Source organism: Zingiber officinale, chromosome 10B (assembly GCF_018446385.1).
Source record: "Zingiber officinale cultivar Zhangliang chromosome 10B, Zo_v1.1, whole genome shotgun sequence".
Classification (NCBI taxonomy): Eukaryota; Viridiplantae; Streptophyta; class Magnoliopsida; order Zingiberales; family Zingiberaceae; genus Zingiber; species Zingiber officinale.
In genome coordinates this window covers 77,826,680-77,845,762 of record NC_056005.1, presented here as the reverse complement: position 1 = coordinate 77,845,762, position 19,083 = coordinate 77,826,680, and the positions used below count along the sequence as shown (strand labels likewise).

The 19,083-nt window shown below is 38.3% G+C and overlaps 1 long non-coding RNA gene and 2 other non-coding genes across 3 annotated transcripts; all 3 read right to left on the bottom strand.

Annotated features, from left to right (window-relative positions):
• Window positions 1-6,040: 6,040 nt before the first annotated feature.
• On the bottom strand, window positions 6,041-6,463 carry LOC122028810. Its single transcript, XR_006124963.1, has 3 exons — window positions 6,357-6,463; window positions 6,182-6,273; window positions 6,041-6,082 (listed from the first exon to the last, which is right to left on the bottom strand). It is a non-coding gene; the product is annotated as an uncharacterized LOC122028810 (long non-coding RNA).
• Window positions 6,464-12,427: 5,964 nt separating this feature from the next.
• TRNAP-CGG lies at window positions 12,428-12,499 on the bottom strand. Its single transcript has one exon. It is a non-coding gene; the product is annotated as a tRNA-Pro (tRNA).
• A 3,572-nt stretch (window positions 12,500-16,071) lies between these two features.
• On the bottom strand, window positions 16,072-16,143 carry TRNAP-UGG. The gene has a single exon. It is a non-coding gene; the product is annotated as a tRNA-Pro (tRNA).
• Between the last annotated feature and the right edge of the window lie 2,940 nt (window positions 16,144-19,083).

Genomic DNA, 19,083 nt, shown 5'->3' with positions numbered 1-19,083 from the left:
AGTGGTCAAGGACCACGGGCCTTCGAGTAGGAGTCGTCACAGGCTCTGAACGAAGTAAAATCAACTGTGTTCATTTACTTTTCCGCTGCGTACTTTTACACTCGAATTTTCGAATCGATATTCACCCCCCTCTATCGAACGATCACGGTCCTACAATATGTAGTCAAGAGGATTAACTGGATCAATTTTAATATTTTTTAGTTACTCATGCTTGGTCTTTAGGACTTCTTGAACTTATGTGAAAATGGCCTTAGTTGCAACTTTACAAGCTTATTTTTTTCTCAAAAGCTTCTTAAAAACTTAGTCTGGTTCAAATTATTTTACCAAATATTGTTTCAAATTACCCTTAGCTAGATATCTCTCAAAAGTAATTTTTTTTTGCTAAGTATTTTTTAGCTTTTTCAAAAATTGATTATAAGGTTTCCAAATTTAACTAAATGTGTTAAAGTGTTTTCTTTGCTAAGTATTTTCAAACTTCAATTCGTTGTACAAAAAGCTTTCTACACTAAGTAATCTTTTAACCTCTTTCATAATTTAGCTAAATATTTTAGATTCTTTCAAAATTAAGCTAAGTATTTTTTTCAAAAGCTTTTTTAATTTTAACTTATGATTGTTAAAAAAGCTTTTCGAAATAAAGACAATATATTTTAAGACTTTCAGAATTTAAGGAAATATTTTTTCAAATTAAGTATTTTACAAGCTTACCTAGTTTTTTTAAAATATCTCTTCGAATTTAGCTGAGTTACTTTTCAAAGACAAAATAATTAGCTATTAATATTTACAAAACGAGCTAAGGTCATTTGATCACTGTTCCTTGTAACTCCCTTGTTTATTTTGATATATAGCAAAGGGGAGAGTAGGGAAAAATTCAAAATTCAATTCGAGAAAAATTCAAAATTCAATTCGCAAAATTTAAAAAAGAGCTCTTATTAAGGGGGAGTCTTACATTGTTAAAAGTTTTAGCTTAAGTTATGCTTATTTACTTAAGCTTGTTTATGTTTCTTACTTAAACTTTGAAGATCGTTTATGCATCTATTTTATTTAACTTTGGATTTTAGTTGCCATAATCAAAAAGAGGAAGATTGTTGGTGCGGGAAGCATCCGACGATCGAACCCAAGTTTTGATAATGGCAAAGAAATCAAAGTTAAGCTTATATGTGATCTAACATGTCTGATGGAGATTACAGGAAAGTCCTAAATGTTCTTAGGCAAAAGTCCTAGCTGCAGTTAGGCAAGGTGAAAACCCTAGGGGGTGGTAACCCTAGGTGGAGGAAAATCCTAAGGGGGTAGCCTTAGGTCCTAAGGGTCGGTAACCCTAGGTGGAGGAAAATCCTAAAGGGAGATATCCTTAGATCCTAGGGGGTGGTAACCCTAGGTGGAGAAAAACCCTAGGGGGCGGTAACCCTAGGTCCTAGGGGGTGGTAACCCTAGGCGGAAAGTCCAGTCGGTCTAGAAGACCAGACTGAAATCAGGTAATCTGTCCTGAGGGGAGCAGGTGAGGACGCGTTCCTCGGAAGAGGGAACAGTAGGCGTCGGGTCGACCTATGGTTTCCGGTCAAAAATCCGAAGTCAGACCCGGACAGTCCGATGACTATCAGACTTTATATTTATGATATTATGTGCTAACTTTGTGTTGCAGGGTATCTTTTAGACTAACGTATCTTGCAGGTACAAAGGAGCAACCTTAAGCCTCGGATGAACAGTGTCCGAGGTGCCTCCATGGAGCTTGGAGGTGCCTCGGGTGCAAAGGATAGAGCTTGTGCGCGGCAGAGCTGGAGGCACCTTGGACCGCATATTGGAGGCGCCTTCGACTGGCATGGAGGCGCCTTCAAGTGGATCAGAGGAGAAGTTTTCAGCGCTAATCCACGCGGCTGATTCGGCATGCTGGAGGTGCCTTAGATGGTGTTTGAGGCGTCTCAAGCAGTGTATAAAAGGAGGTTTCGAGCAGCAGGTTTAACAATCAATTCTAAAGTGGTCTTCCTTCCTGTGCTGCTCAAGAAATGACCCGGCTAAGCTACGACAAGTTTTCGACGACCCAAAGCTACAGTTTTTCACTTAGTGTTGTCGGTATAGTTTATTTTCAGTTCACTTTATTATAATTCGTTATTGTACCAAAATTCTGATATTATAGTTGTAGCGCATCGAAAGCGATCAACGATTGCGAGCCTTGGAGTAGGAGTCGCCCAAGGCTCCGAACCAAGTAAATAACTTGTGTTCATGTGTTTCTTTTCTTTACTATTTCTACTGTGTTATTCCGATACGTTTTAATCCGAAACGCGTGAAAGTCACGAGCGCTATTCACCCCCCTCTAGCGCTTCTTGATCCAACATTAAGTTGGGCTGCTCACATCAAAAAAGGGGGGAGATTGTTGAAACTCCAAGGTTATTTTTGATGTGATCAACCAAGTTAGGTTAAGTCCTGTTATATTTTAATCCCTGTATCTAAGTGTGCAGGAGCTTAGGAGCACAGGAAGTCGAGCGAAAGACGCCGCTAGCGAGAAGGACAACACGGGAGAGAGGTGACGGGCTCGGTGTGTCTGAGGGACGAGGTGCTGCGAAAGAGTACATCGGTGGATGAGAAGGACGTGCGTGACAGTCTAAGGGATGAGAAGCCGGGGAGGAAGGCTGCTCGAGGAGAAGGTCAGAAATTGGATTTGGGTAAGCCCGATTCCGTTTGTCGAAATTACCCAGGAGATCGTAGCAGCAAAGGAGTGAAATGAGGATGCAAGTGCTGCTAGAGGCGCCTTCAAAGGTTGTTGAAGGCGCCTCCAGACCTTCTGTGGAAGGCGCCTCGCAAGGCTGGAAGGTGCCTTCTATGAACAGTGTGAAAGCACCTTCCATAGCCATAGAAGGTGCCTTCAACCAAGCAATTATGGTCATTGCAGAAAGGGTAAAGCTTTATCCTTTGGCCTCGTTAGAGGCGCCTTCCAACCCTATGGAAGGCGCCTTCAGCCTGCGGATAAGTTTTTTTAGGGTCTATAAAAAGACCCCTGGACTTAGGAAAGAGGTAACAACTTCGGTATTCAGTTTCCTAGTCATTTCTGAGCTTTCATTGTGTGTAAAAAGCTTCTCCGCCTTCAGCGAAGGGGATTCTTAGTGAGCTTTCATTTGTCTTGGATTAACAACCATCTAGATTGTAACCAAGTAAATAGTGGTCTTTTACTTATTTCTTTTAAGTTGTTAATTTTTTTTAATTTCTTTATTAATCTGAGTTGAAAGTTGAGAAAGGTGCTTGTTTTAGTGTTTCAGGCAACTCAACCCTCTCCAGCCGGCCTACCTAGACCAACATCATGGACACCAGGCAGAAAATTGAATGGGTTATGGATTGGACATCCGGCGAAAAGTCTTGAGGTCTACAACACTGACCAAAAGTCCAAACAATCTAGAGAACCAGTCTGACAAAAGGTAAATACTCCTAAGATGAGTAGGTGACTTCACGTGTCACGCCCCAAAGGAGTCCCTGCCAGACAAAAATCCGGCAGAGTCTCCCCTGTACCAGTGACAATATGAAGCATCACTACAAGCAAAATACATCAGCCACATGCGGCTGGAATATTTATATACACAACTACGCAGTTATAATAACAGCCCACACGGCTGGAATGAAACAATCACAACCACGCAGTTATATATAAAACAGCCCACACGGCTGTACCAAAAACCAACACAGCGGAAAAACGAAAACGGAAAGCCCACACAAGACAAATAGATACAATGCATGCCGGCACGGCTTAAACACAAATACAACACCAAAAGAATAAGATAGTCACATGGCTAAACACAAATACAATGCCACGAATAAGAAAAGAATATACAATAGAAAACGAATACAGTCTTCGGATGTGACGTAGGACCCGGCAGACAGGATACTCCGAGCGACACTCCAACCATCTACCTGAAAACATAAATGTATACATGCGGTGGTGAGTATAGGTAACTCAGCGGGTAATAGACAAGATAGTGCATGGTCAATAAATAAAACATGGAGATCAAAAGTATACAGTCTCAGTAGGGAATAAGAACATGATCTTACTATCAAAATCAATGCATCTGAACATACCTGACATAATAACCTGACATAAACTGTACAAACCACAACTAACATAATGACAGATACATACCCAATCTGGAATTGACACATGGTACAATGGTCAGTAAACTCACAGGATCTGCAACAGACATACCCCTGACACCTGTGCAATATAAATACGACTGCATATACATGTAAAATAAATGACATGTATGCAGCATGGCAACCAAATGCAACAACCATATCTCAATCAAGTGCAACAATGACAATCACATGCCACTAGTATCTACTAGGCATGTATGCAAATATAACCCCCAGATGCACCGTGCATCATATGCAAAAGTGCATGCATGCTCCATGGTCACCCCCGCCACCTCTCCAGATACGACGACCCCTGTATGGCCGAGAGACTTGGGTCTGTGACGACTGTACTACCCTCCAGCCCACTATATAATGGTCGAGGTGGACAGTCCGCTAATAGCTATCTAGCTACATAGCATCAGGGTCCCTGACTGCTCACAACGCCGGATCTCACTAAACCTCGTGACCGGGTGGCACGACAGGACGAGCGACAACTGCTCTAGCTACCACTACCCATTAGTGGCCGAGTGTGCGACGCTAAACCAAACCAACTGATGACTCTCTCACCACAAGGGAGACAATAGTCATCAGATGCAATGAATGATGAACATGATATATATATATATATAATCATCATCCATGCAACACTCCAAACCTCATAAATACCTCCAACATGAGTATAATCGTCATGATACCTCCACGTATCCCACCAAACATATGTACACGCTACACATGTATAATCAACCAAAAATCTCCAATAATCCCACCAGACACATGTACACAAAATATAAGTACAATCAACATGTATCCTCCAGTAAAAACACAATAGACATGTGTATATACCCCAAACATACAATCAACACAACTCCTCCAAAAGTACATGACAAATACGTATGTACACACCACATGTAAATGCATGGTCAACAAGATGACTCCTATAACACATACCCACCTATGTACAATCCACATCATATACCTAATCATCATGGTAATACCAACAACCCGACAATTCCAACAAGACATACTCTACACGTGTAATCACAACAGAGTAGATATCAAAAGTGAAGACTGTATATGAATTACATAGATCATCACAAGGGTCAAGCATAAGTATCATGCAGGAAAAATAGCAACCGATCATGATATAAGATAAAGTAGCCTAATTCATTCAATAATAACCATGCACTAAGTACAAGAAAATCTACATAGAGGCCAAGGAAGAAATACCCGCCTTATCTGTCGATCGTCATCTGAAAATCCCATGTCGAGACGCTTGTCCCAAATCCAAATCCTGCGATCAATATATATATATTTTATTTAGCTAAATTCACAAGAATTAAAATAGCTAAATAAAATCCCTGCCTAATTAGGAAACTCCACTAAATCTGATCTCTGATTATTCCTCCAAGTAATTCTTAATTCATCTCCTTTTAGATCCAACATATTCCATAATCTATTAATCAATCCAATGCGCCTTAAATCCTTCAATCTTCTAAACATAACTTCTAATCATTTAATCCATTGAATCAACTATCAACTATTATAAACCCAACAGACATGGTTCGTCCACAAGATTAGTTTAGATTTAATCATATCATCTAACAAATCCATTAATCCTCAAGCAACACCATTGTTTCCTACTCCAATTCTTCCAAGATCAAACCCAAAACCTAGTTGTAGAGTAACTAGTTTGCTAAAACCCTAACAAACAGAGACATTACTCACCTTGATAGACCTCCAATCCTTCAACCGAAACCCTATCAGCTGCAAGTTGTAGAGAACAGTGATCTGCCATAAGAAATCCATCAAGGTGTTGTTCCTATGCCTTCCCCTAATCCAAGACTACATCAAGATCAAATACCCAAATCTAATCCAATACGCAATATAACCAATCCATAGCACCACTTACCCAAATTGGATTGTTCTTCCTTGTTAATAGCCAATGCCATCCACACCACAACTCCTTCCATTCCTGTCCAGAATTTCGCAGCCCGCACAAGAGATGAAATCATCATGAAAATTCTTCTTGAAACACTTCAAATCTATCCGAAATTACTCAACAGAATCTCACCTTCTCACCCAAGACCTTCACAGCTTCATGAAGGGAAGTTTATAATGACCAGCAACAGGGCAATTCCACAGCACATTGATCCTCTGCTTCCTCTAATCCAGAACAGGAAAATCATCACCAACAACCCAATTAAGCAAGGACTTTGAATTCACAGAATCTTCCAACGAAGCCTTACCTCAATCGATCCGCGCGATCCACCTCAACTGGAGATGATCCGCAACCCCCTCCAATGAATAGGTCAAAGAGAAAAGCTGAGAGGGGCTCGATCCACCAAGAAAGATGTGGATCAACACCCCCCTGTCGTGCCCTAGCTCCGCCGAATCCCCGTCGATCGGTCGCAAGGAAGAAAAAGGACGAAGACCCCACGCCTCGAGAAGGAGAGGGAGGAGGGAGACTCGGCCTAGGCACGCTGGAGGAGGGATTATTGCCGGCGATGAGCTCGTGGCGACCGGCGATCAAGCGAGAAGAAGTCGCGAGAGAGGGCTCGGGAGAAGGGAACTCGCGCGAGGGAGAGAAGACATCGGGGAAGAAGGGAATGGGGGGGAAGAAGAATCGGTAGCCAGTAGCCTGCCTCCTCAATGCTCCGGTGGCTGCCCTATGCCGGCGACGCCGAGAGAAGGAGTAGGAGAATCGTCGGTGAGGATCGGGAACGGGGAAGGCTTCGCACGAGAGAGAAAAGGAGAGAGGCTCGGGTTTGAGGAGAATGTCTCGGAAATTAGGGATTATAAACTTAGGTCTAGGTAATTAAAACCTAAGTTAACTCCTCAATCAAATCCCACTTTAATCGGGTTTTCCAAACAGGCTTTATCCGCCCCCGCCGATCGATCCCCTCAAAACCCTCCGTACGAGCTCCGAAAATTTTCCAGAAAATTTCTAAAAATTTTGGAAAAATCCAACAAGATTTTTCGTCCAATAATATTTATTATTAAATCTTTCGATATCTTACATCCGGCGAAAAGTCTTGAGGTCTAGAACACTGACCAAAAGTCCAAACAATCTAGAGAACCAGTCTGACAAAAGGTAAATACTCCTAAGAGGAGTAGGTGACTTCACGTTTCCCGAATAGGAAATAGTAGGCATTGGCCCGACCTAAACTTTCAACAAAACTCAAAGTTTGGGACCAGATAGTTCAGAAGTTGTCAAAACTTATTTTACTTTATATACTGTTGTCAGGACTAACTCTTTTTTGCAGAAAGAGAAAGCTGGAAAAGGTGGTCAAGGCACTCGGAGTTGCTCTAGGAACTTGGGTAAGCAGTGACGAGGAACGCCCTGGGAGGATGCCTGGCTAGGCACCCGAGCGGTCCGGGCGCCCGGAGTTGCTCCAGGCACCCGGATAAGAAAAATCTCATCATCACGCTGAGTTGGAGCACAACAACTAGCCGACCCATGTTAGCGGTCCAAACGCCCAGAGAGGGTATCGACACCCAGACATGGATAAACTTTCAGGATAAAGTTTCAATGACAACTCGCCATGTCAGCACACTGTAGGTGCACAGGAGGGGATCCAGGTGCCTGAGCAGGGTTATAAAAGGAAAGCCTAACTAACAGTTTTAACACATCATTCGAAACAACTTCCGCTCTTGCATGTTGCTCTTAAAAGGTCTCCACGATGCTCAAAACCTGCTCCGATGACAACTATGCTGAAGATATGTCTTTCTCCAAGTCATCAATATTCTTTATTGTTCAAATTACTTGTACTCAATTAATATTATATTGTATATTTCAATTAATTAATTATTGTCTAATGAAAGTACTCTCACATGCGAGCCTTAGAGTTGGAGTCACCACAGGCTCTGAAATAAGTAAAACTTGGTTATGTTAGCGCTGTGTTTTCTTTCTCTTTTATCTTTATTCCATTGCTTTTTTACACTCCGAGTTTTAAATAAACGTGAAAGCCACGAGTGCTATTCACCCCCTCTTTAGAAAGCTCAGGTCAAGGGGGAGTTTCCAAGGGCAAGCCTAAGGTACCATTAGTTAATGGCATTCCTTTAAATAATGATAAAAAAATATGCTATAAGTAAATTCAATTATTTTAATAATATTTATCATGAAAATATAAAACTTGAAAAACCTAGAAAAAAATATAAATCTTTTCACGCTAGGACTATCTCCCCTAAGGCTAAGAAGACATATAACAATTTAGGCAATAATTATAAGGATTTTAGATATATACTTAAAAATAAAAATATCCAAGGAAATCAAGAAAAATCTAAATTTAAGGATAGAAAATCAAGTCTTGAGGTAAATATTTGATAAATTGGAGAAAACCCTTAAAAGAATGGAAAGCGTCTTTAAGGGGTCAAATGAATAAAATCTAGGGATAGATAGGCAAGCGCTATTTAATGGCAAGAGAGGTTTGAGATACAAACCAACAGCCAAGAAGAATGTGCTCTCATACAATAGAGTTCTATATAGCTATGGAACTAACCCTAGGTCTAGAAGTTAAGTCAAGGTAATAAGGAAAGTTATCCCTAGGGGTAACCTTGAGAAGACTAGTATGACTAAGGCTTTTGAGAAGCCTAAGAAAGTCATTAAAAAGGTCACAAGGAAAGGTATCCTTAGAGTTGACCTAGAGAAAACTAGTGTGACTAAGACTTCTAAGAAGCTTAGGAAGGTTATCAAGGAAAGTTATCCCAAATGAGTACCTAGGACACCTAGGAATACCAATAGATTTTGAGTTTCTAAGAGTGTATTCTCTATATCCTAAATGGGTTTAGAGAGTATCACTCAAATTGGAAGGGTAATTAACCTTACCTTGGTAAAGTTGGCCCTTTGGGGCATTTTCAAGGTATTATTACACTTGAAAATGAATATTTGAGTTTTACTCTTTGAAAGAGTGAGAATGTGTCAATAAAATATTAAGAATTGAGTTTGATCAAATTGGCACAATTGGGATAAAAGTTAAAAAAAATATCAAGTTGGGATTTTAGCATTTTCTTAAGAGATCATAAAGGCGACTTACGATTACTTTTAAATTTAACAATTAGTTAGTGATACTTAGATAGAGAATCTAGGTATTTTCTTTATGCTAAAATTACTATGATTGTATGCGCTATCATATGCCATGACATCATTATTCTTGCATTCATATTTTTATGAAAAATATCATATATCATGTCATACATGCATCATTTAGATATGATAGATTTCTTTTTAGAAATACTCATTTTATTGTATGCCATAATCATTTTCATGCATCACTTTAAATCCTTGTAACTAAGAAATATGACATAAATTGACATCTTAGATTGGATTATCAGACTTTAAATGCCTAGTTAGATATGCATGCTCCCATAGATATAGGGAAAACCTATTTACATATCACAAGACCATAGGGTTGACTTGTGTGTAAGTTTTTAAGACATTTTAGATACACATGAGATGTTAGGAAGATGAACAAAACTTAAGATGTTAATTCAATATATCTTTTTGGAGTTTTAATATCATCAAAATAATATATTATGTGAAGTCCAATCATTGGAAAAGCAAGTGTACAAGTCATGTGCATTTAGCCCAAACAACATGGCTGGAAATTTATTTTAAAAATAATTTCAAAATTATTTTAGAAAACCTTAGTGAAGTCTATCTTTTGATAGAAATCACCATTGATTAGTTAGATACAAAGTAAAGTGAAATATTGAAGTTTTTAAATGGTTTTCATTTTATATCAATATTTAAAAATGAGAGTTATTTTCATATAAAGCTATTTTTCCTAATAGTATATCTCATAAATAAGTTCTACATCATTTTTTGTGATTTTTGAAAAATCAAAGAATTATTTAGGATTTCTGAATTTCAGGTTGAAATCCGAAATAAAAAAATCAAATACAACAATTGATTGGTCAATCAATTGTTGTATGCCAATTGATTAAGCAATTGATTGATTAAGAATTTCCATGAGCATAGAGGCTCACGAAAATCGATCAAGTGATTGATTAAATGTCGGAATCGATTGGTTAATCAATTAAGATGTATTTTCGTGAGCATAGAGGCTCACAGAATCGATCAGTTGATCGATTGAGGTGACATTAATCGATTGAACCCCAACTTCAATTGATTAAGACATGCTGGAATTGATTGATAGCTGAAACTAACTGATTAGGAAGACTGTTTTTGGTTTAAATGGTCTGACTTCAATCCATTAAGCCACATTTAGTCATGTCAACCATCTCTAACCTTAAGAAATGCATTGATAAGTATTTAAGGGTAATTTTCTTAATGAAAACAAGAAAAGAATGGTTAAAAGGAACTAACTTGAAGTTTAGGAGGAGGTTTAATTTCAAAATTAAATTTTGAACTTCAAACCTTCAATTTTAGATTTCCTAAAGGCTTAGGAACTCCAAATCATTGTTGCTGCAATGATAGAAGTTTTATGCATGCATGTTTTGAGGGGGAGGTCTTCCTTAAAGACATGATTTAAAGTTTTTTAGATAAGGAGACAATGAAAAGTTGAGAACCTTGATTGTTATGGATAAAAGCTCAAGGGTGAGCATACAATAAATGCTCAAGGATGAGCATAAGACACAATGAAAGGTATGAGATTTTCATTGGGGTTCCTTTGATAAAATTGACTCTTAAGATGAAGAATTTTTTATGTGTGTCAAATGGGGAGAAAAATGTAGGGTTTAAACTAGAAATCCACATTCACACGACATGGGAATTGGGCAAATATGGGTTAACCTAACTTAAACATATTGTCAAATATCAAAAAGGATGAGATTGTTGATGCAATCATCCTTGGTTCAAAGTTGACCAGTTTGACTAAGCTCAAGTGAGTTTGAGCTTGAGTTTTAATGTTTGGACAATATATTTAGAAAATATCTAAAAGAGGTCAAGTAGGTCAAGATTGACCAGATACTTGATGACATGTGAGAGGAAAGACAAGTAAGTCGTAGAGGACCGAATACTTGACTAGTAAAGTCCTAACACGAGGGTTAGAAAATTGTAAAGTCCTAACTTGAGGGTTAGACAAAAGACAGTCCAAGTGGGTCCAGGAGAACTGCACATTAGCAAAGGAAAGTCCTAACTCAAGGGTTAGGTAAAGGAAAGTCCTAATTCAAGGGTTAGGTAAAGGAAAGTCCAAATGGGTAAAGAAGAACTGCACGTTGGCAAAAGAAAGTCTAAGTGGGTTAAGGAGGACCGCACATTAGAAAGGAAAATCCATGTGGGTCAAGGAGGACCGTACGTTAGCAAGAGAAAAGTCTTAACTACGATTAGGCAAGATAAAAAATCAAAGTGGGTCAAGGAGGACCACACTTGGTGATTGGAAGTCCAACTAAAAGTTGGCAAACTTGAAGTGGTCAAAAGGTTAACTGGATACTTGGAAAGGAAGTCCCAATGGGTCATGGTTGACCGAAATATTGGGCAAGGGAACCTTAGATTCAGATTAAGTGAGTTAGGATTAGAGCAATCGATTGTCCTAAGTTCAATCGATCAGTGGATCGATTGAGAGTGTTGTCATGAAGAGGCATGGTGAATCAATTTGGTAATCTATTCAGTTGGAAGACAATATATTGGGTAATCGATTAAGGCAAATTTCATGAGAACAAAGAGGTGCTGAATTGATTGGCTAATCGATTCAGCCCTCTTCAATCAATTAGGTAATCGATTGAAGTGGAGTTTTTTTGCGAAGCACAGTAGCTTCCTTGCGAGGAGTTTAATCGATTAGGTAATCTATTGGGAGAAATTCACGAACGCATAGTGGGCTTCGTAGTCTAATAGGTGATTGATTAAGCCTCTTAGTCGATTAGGTAATCAATTGGGAGGAGAAGAAAAGAGCCGTTGTGAGCTTTAAATAGCTGGATGTGCTCGGATTTTATATGACAATTGATTGGGGGTAAGGCCAATCGATTGGGAATCCTAATCCGCGGGATATAAGGTGTTCAAAGGATTTAAATCAACATCTCTTCTTCTCCACTCTTCACTGCCGATTCTGGGAAGATTCGAGGGAAGTGCTGCTTCATTTTCGAGTCTACAAGAGGCATCTACAAGCAATAAGAGATCAAAAAAGTAAGGTTTTCATTTGTATTGTATATTTACATCTTGTTTTCATTGTATTCTTATATGTGAACTTGTTTTCTCTACCTTCAGATTGTTTTCGAGGAGTGATTTTTTTCATTGCAACAAATCATCAGCTAATCACCTTCCCTCTAGCTCTTAGAGTATCTTAACAAATTAATTAACAAATTGATAAGTTGAAATCTAGAAAATAATTTTATTTCAATAAATAAAAAATAAAATAAAATTGGGGTGTTGCGAGAATCGAACTCACGACCTCTCGCACCCGAAGCGAGAATCATACCACTAGACCAAACACCCTATACATTAAATAAGTGGATGCTATAATTTTGATTAGTATTCCATAACTTGAAGAATTAATAGCAACACCAATTGTTAGTAAAATCATTCGATCATTAATGCAATGTTTTCTTTTTAATTCAGGTGTCTAATTTTTCATACCAACTAATTACATAGATGACCGGTCCGATAAAAGTTTTTCACATGTCACTAGGATAAATTGGGAAGCACTCATGGAGATCCATCTCGATGGCCAATATTCTTATATCCACTTCTCACTAGAGAGAAAAATTTCTAGTAATATGCCACAATTAAGAATCAAACGTATCTTTTAGTTATTGATCCTATCCGGAATCTAAGTCAGATGGAGGCCAACGGAGATGACGTTGGTGTTAATGGAGAGACGACTTTTACACACCCTGTGTATGCGTGTCAAAAAAGCAAACTCCCACATGGAACCCCCAAGTCAGTAGTAGGAGAACTGGTGGTACTTAGACTCTGCACACACTCAGACAAGCACCCGGAGTGTTAGAGACCAGAAACTAGGGAAAAAGTCCCCGGCGCAGGCCCTCCAATGCTCAAGTCATGTCCTTTTCCCACGAAAAAGCAGTGTACGATGAAAAAAAGAACTGTTGAAGATGAATCCGGATGTGTGCATACCTGGGCAAGGAAGAGGACCTACCTTTTTATAACTCTGCATACCTTTTGAGTCTGAACGCTGTCAAAGAATGTCGGGTATCAGGATCTATCAGGTGAGAGAGGATGTATGGCGACCTCCTATTGGTAGAAGGAAGGTTTCACTCTCAAGGAGTGGCAGACCACTGGAATATTCCTTGGTGTATGACAATTATTTTCTGATAGGAGGTTATGATTCTCTGACATTGTTGTCGCTTAATGCTTTCTGTCCTGCTCAGGTTCAGCTACAAAAAGCTCGAGATGACTGCTCAGTTGTGCCCAAGACTGAGCCTTGCTGAAGAGGATAAGATGTGATGAACCGACTGGGTTTTATCTGAGACTGTGGCGAGGGACCCATCTTTCATGATTTGATCGTTGAAGAGACGGTCTGGAGTTGTCTTAGAGGGTGTTTGGCTAAACTTATTAAAAATAGCTTATAAGCTCGTACAACTTATAAGTTGTTTTAGGAGCTTATAAGTTGTTAGGTCTTATTTTAAAAATAAGTTGTTAAAGTGTTTGGGTGAACTTATTACAATCAACTTAAAGGTATTGATGTTTTTGGTATTATAAGATCTTTTTATTAATAAAATTACCAAAAAGGGTATAATACTATTAATAGAGGGTTTTGAGATTTTTATTAAGAGAGGGTTTTGGACGAATTTCTGCACCGGGAGAGAGCAAATTGGAAAGAGGCGTTGGCGGAGAAGACGACACAGCGTCGGAAGAGAAGTCGTCGGAGATAAAAAGATATTAGGCTTATAAAAGTTTATGGAGGATAAGATGAGGATTTATGAAATTATATAAGGATATTTTAGAGAAATAAATTATTAAAATAAGATCTTTTTTTCAAAAGTAGGGTCTTCCATACTTTTTTAAAAATAGCTTATAAGCTCCAAAACAGCTTATTTTGACAGCTTATAAGCTGTTTGAAAAAAAAAATTACCAAACAAATTTGAAGAGCTTATAAGCTCCAAAACAACTTATATGCTGTTTTAGAGAGCTTATAAGCTCAGTCAAACACCCTCTTAGTAAAAGTATCAAGGTCATCTATAATGTCCTGTTTACCTGGGAGGATGGATATAAAAAGTGAGGGAAAATTTCTGCAGGATAAGTTTCTACAGTTTACTTCACGAGGAAAGATGGATTCCATTTCTTTTCCTCTATTTACTCACTATCAAAAAAATAAACGGATGGATTCGTAGATCTATCCATGGATCATTTTTTGAGCTATTTTTCATCCGCCCAAATTGGGTGGAATGCCTTTCTCTTCTCTTCCTCTGTTGCATCTCCACCATTCCCACTAGCCACGAACCAAGCAAGGCAGCCACCAGGGCGTCTCCTCCACCCCATTGCTGCGTCGCTAGCCTACAACCTACAACTCTTCTTCTTCTTCATCGTCGTCCTCCCCGCCTTCCCCCTCCGCAACCTTGTCGCCACCCAAGAAGTGACAACGCCTTGATTGCAACTTCGCCGGCACCATCACAACCCTCCGTAGCTCCCTCTCCCTCAACCTAGACTCCATATGTGACCCCTCACCTTTGTCCTTCGATGCCGCAGCTATGCGTAAGCAGAATTCGACATGAAAAATATTCTTTTGCATGTGCGATTGGTGGGTGACCACCCAACGATCAACCTTCAAGAGATTCACAATGACAACAACGATAGCAATGGAGTGGTTTTCAAGAACAATGACATCAAGCTCTCCTTTGGGTGTTCGTGGAAAATGGAACTCTCGAAAACATTATACACTGTCGAGAAATTGATTGATCACGATGGACCATCTATGAAAGGTTGTGGCTCTGCATCTTGATGGCTCAAGGACTTGTCTATCTGCACTCCTGGCGGCTCAAGGACTTGTCTATCTGCACTCCGACTATGACTTCTCAATCGTCCACTGTGATCTCAAGCCATCAAACATTCTCCTCAATAAGGACTTGAAGGCATGTGAGAGATTTTGGTACTGTACGCATGTTGGGTGTTCATTTGCAGTTTCATGATGGAAACAAGCAAGTAGACCTCCTCTTCCTCAACATTCCAAGGCATCATTGGCTACATGGCACCAAGTGATTATCTCTTTAGATTGACTATATCGCGAGTCCATTTTGCGTGACCGGAAGGCGGGCGATGGAAGAAGGCGATAATTGTCAGTGGGGAAAAAAAAAGAGAGCTCGTAGTTGTGCTTGAGGTGGCACTATCGGCCTCCTCTTTGTCGCCATCGACACTGCACAAATGCCATACTCAACAGCACTATGCGGCCCCTCGCGAAGGGGCCTGCGACGCTCGTCCCTTTTCCCTCTAATATTCCTTGGTTCTTTTCCCCAATGATTCTTTTATCTTCCCTCTTCTTTCATTTCTTTTCTTTTCCTTATGTGTGAAAGGATCTTTTTCCATAAAAAATCCTTTCCTTTCTCAATTTTGCCCTAGAAGTAAATAGGGCATAAAGCCCGAACTGGGGGAATCCGATCAATCGGGGGCAGATCAAGAACTAGTCTAAGCTTCATCTTATGTTTCGGATATGGGGACCTATCCTACCTATAACCGACCAGGAATTATGCCGCTGATGACGCGAGGCGGTCTAACTCCCATCTTTCCTTGACTTTTGACTGTCACATTTCCTTGACTTTTGACCTCCTGACCTTATCAGACCTCTCCTTTACGCATCGTATCAATTACGTATTAGATCTCTTCGTTACGTATTAGAGCATGTAACTTTGACAATAAGCGATCAAAGCGAATCACCTCCGGATTGTTTCCGAGGAATAATTTTTTCCTGTTGGAACAAATTATCATCAACAAAGCGAATGGAGCTAATCACCTCCCCTCTAGCTCTCGGATTGTCTAACAAATTAATTAACAAATTGATAAGTTGAAATCTATAAAATAATTTTATTTCAATAAATAAAAAATAAAATAAAATTGGGGTGTTGCGAGAATCGAACTCACGACCTCTCGCACCCAAAGCGAGAATCATACCACTAGACCAAACACCCTATACATTAAATAAGTGGATGCTATAATTTAGATTAGTATTCCATAATTTGAAGAATTAATAGCAACACCAATTGTTATTAAAATCATTAGATCATTGATGCAATGTTTTCTTTTTAATTCAGATGTCTAATCTTCGTACCAACTAATTATATTGATGACCGGTCCAGTCTGATAAAATTTTTTTATAGATCATCAGGATAAATTGAAAAACATTCATGGAGGTCCATCTAAATGACTAGTATTTTTAGATCCACTTTTTGCTAGAGGAAAAAATTTCCAGTAATAAGCCGCAATTAAGAATCGAACGTATCCCTTCGTTACGTATTAAATTCCTTCGTTATGTATTAGAGACTGCAACTTTGACAACAAGACAAATGTTATCAGCATTTATCCCTAACAATGATAGTAATTTAACTATCAAAACAATGCAAAATGAAGTCATTAAGTCCTAATATATCATATGAGTTTATCCATTAGTAGATCTCGCTTCTCTATGAGATGATTAGTTATACCTCTGCGAGACTGAGTTTGTCCTAAAGTCAAGCACTTGAGAATGGTCGACTCCATCCATGGAGAGTGTGCATTGTAGTTGACATTTCTTTTTTAACTATGATACTTCATTTGTTGTATTGGCTCTCCAAATTTATGAATAAGAGGTTTAAATCAAGACGGATCGTGAAAATTAGAGCTGGGAGGGACTTTACTGGGTTGGACTTTAGTGCTTTGTTTATTTGTAGGTGCGGATAAAAATAAAGGAAAGGAATAAATATATTCTTCGGGAAGGGGAAAGGATATATTCACAGTGAGGTCGCGCCTCACCTCGAGAGTTCGCCTTGAGATCGCAACCTCACACCTCATCCACGACCCTCGCAACCTCACGCCTCGCCCCACGGCCTCGCCGTCGGTTGTCGAGTAACCAGGAAGCAACTAAGCAAGGCCTGATGGAAGTCATTGTCCTCGGGGCTATAATATTGTGTTAGAATATTTATATTATCATCCAGACACATGTTATTTGATCCCCAATTACTATACTATATTTATAGAAAATTTTCTTCTAAATAGGAAACGTAACTAAATTATGCTAAATTTCTAGACTGGTCACTACATGCGCTTTCCGATTTATCCTAGTGATCGGTAGAAAATTTTTATGGGGCTGGACCGGTCACCCCAGATATAGCCAATGAGATTAATTGAAATTATTATTTTTTTAATAAGTAAATAACGGTCCCCGGAACTATGATGTCACGATAGGACATTTAAGTTATCATCCTGGTTTGGATTAGTCATCCATAGTTAATGAGGTTAATTGGGATTATCATTTTAATAAGTAAACAACGGCACTTACAGTTTGATCTCCAACTATGACGTATTTATAGAAATTTTTTCTCTAAATAAAGATGTAACTAAAAGATACTGGACTTTTCAATTTACTTTAATGACAGATAAAAATTTTATATAGGGTCAGATTAATCATCCCTGATTAATTGGAATTATCTTTCACTACAAAAAAAGGGGATTACCGACGGCATTTTCTGTCGTAATTCCGTCGGTATAGTCGTTTAGTGACGAAATTACGACGGAAAATCAGTTGTCGAAAGGCAATTTGTCAGAAACGAATATACCGACGGAATTGAAATTATGTCGGTAAATACCGACGGAATTAGGATTTTCGTAGTAACATTTACCGACAGAATTTATATTTCCGTCAGTAAATCATGCTGGAAAATAATGCTTCCGGTGGTAGTGATTACCGACAGAAACGTTGTTCCGTCGGTAAATAATTTTGTAAATACCGACGGAACCATTTATTTTCGTCAGTAAACACTGACGGAAATGTTGTTCCGTCGGTATTCCGTCGTTAAAATAAAAAAAATTATGAGAAAAAAATTTATATCTCTTTTTTACCATGTTTACAATCCATATATACACTAAATCATCACATATGATAACATTTCATATATACAAGCACATACAAACAATCACATCATCCATACAAACATATACAAGCAATTACTTTCACATCTACAAACACAATTCATACATCTTAATAATTCATACAATTCATACAAACATAAATAAACTATAACATCCATACAAACAAACTAAACTATCCAAATTTCCATATCTAAATCCAAATTTACAAAATCAGATACTTAAATACATACCATAATAGAAAATACTCCAAATTATACATCCACATACAATAGAAAATCCTGCAGAAAGTAAAATGCAATAGAATATGATCAGATTTATGAATAAGATAAATTTTTTGTAGTAATTTATGTATAACAAATTTTGATACCCAGATAGAAATGAGCAGATGATGATAATGATTACGATGATGATTAATATATCAATAGGAACTCCTGAAACATGCAATAATATAATATTTAGAAATGTGCAGATTAAAATATCAAAACATAATAAATATAATTTTGTAATACTACAATGAAATGTTGAAACCTAAAAAGAATGATGCATGCCTCAACTATTCATGATTAGATCTTTCAAAAATACTCAAACAAACAAAGAAGAATGTTAATAATTAAAACTAAGTAGGAAAAAACTACTTACAAAAGGATGATCCCTCCAAAACTCTGGTAAAGACTTCTCTAGAAACCATTACAATGACACTCGTCAAATATGCACGAAAGGAAGTGAGAGCAATGCACTAAAAAAATATAATGTTTAACTAATTTTACATGTCAATAAAAAAAGATACCTAAATCATATTTTGGATATCTACTGATGGTGATGAATTATTCCTGAGAAAATGTAATACAATTAGAGGTAAGCAGATTATAATTAATATTAAAATAGAATAAATATATTTTGCATGTTTTATAAGTGATAAACAAAAAAGGGTAAGTTATAGTTACACAAACCTAATCAGAGTCATGTGGGTCTTGAGTCTCTTGTAGAAGAAGAACCAAGACGAG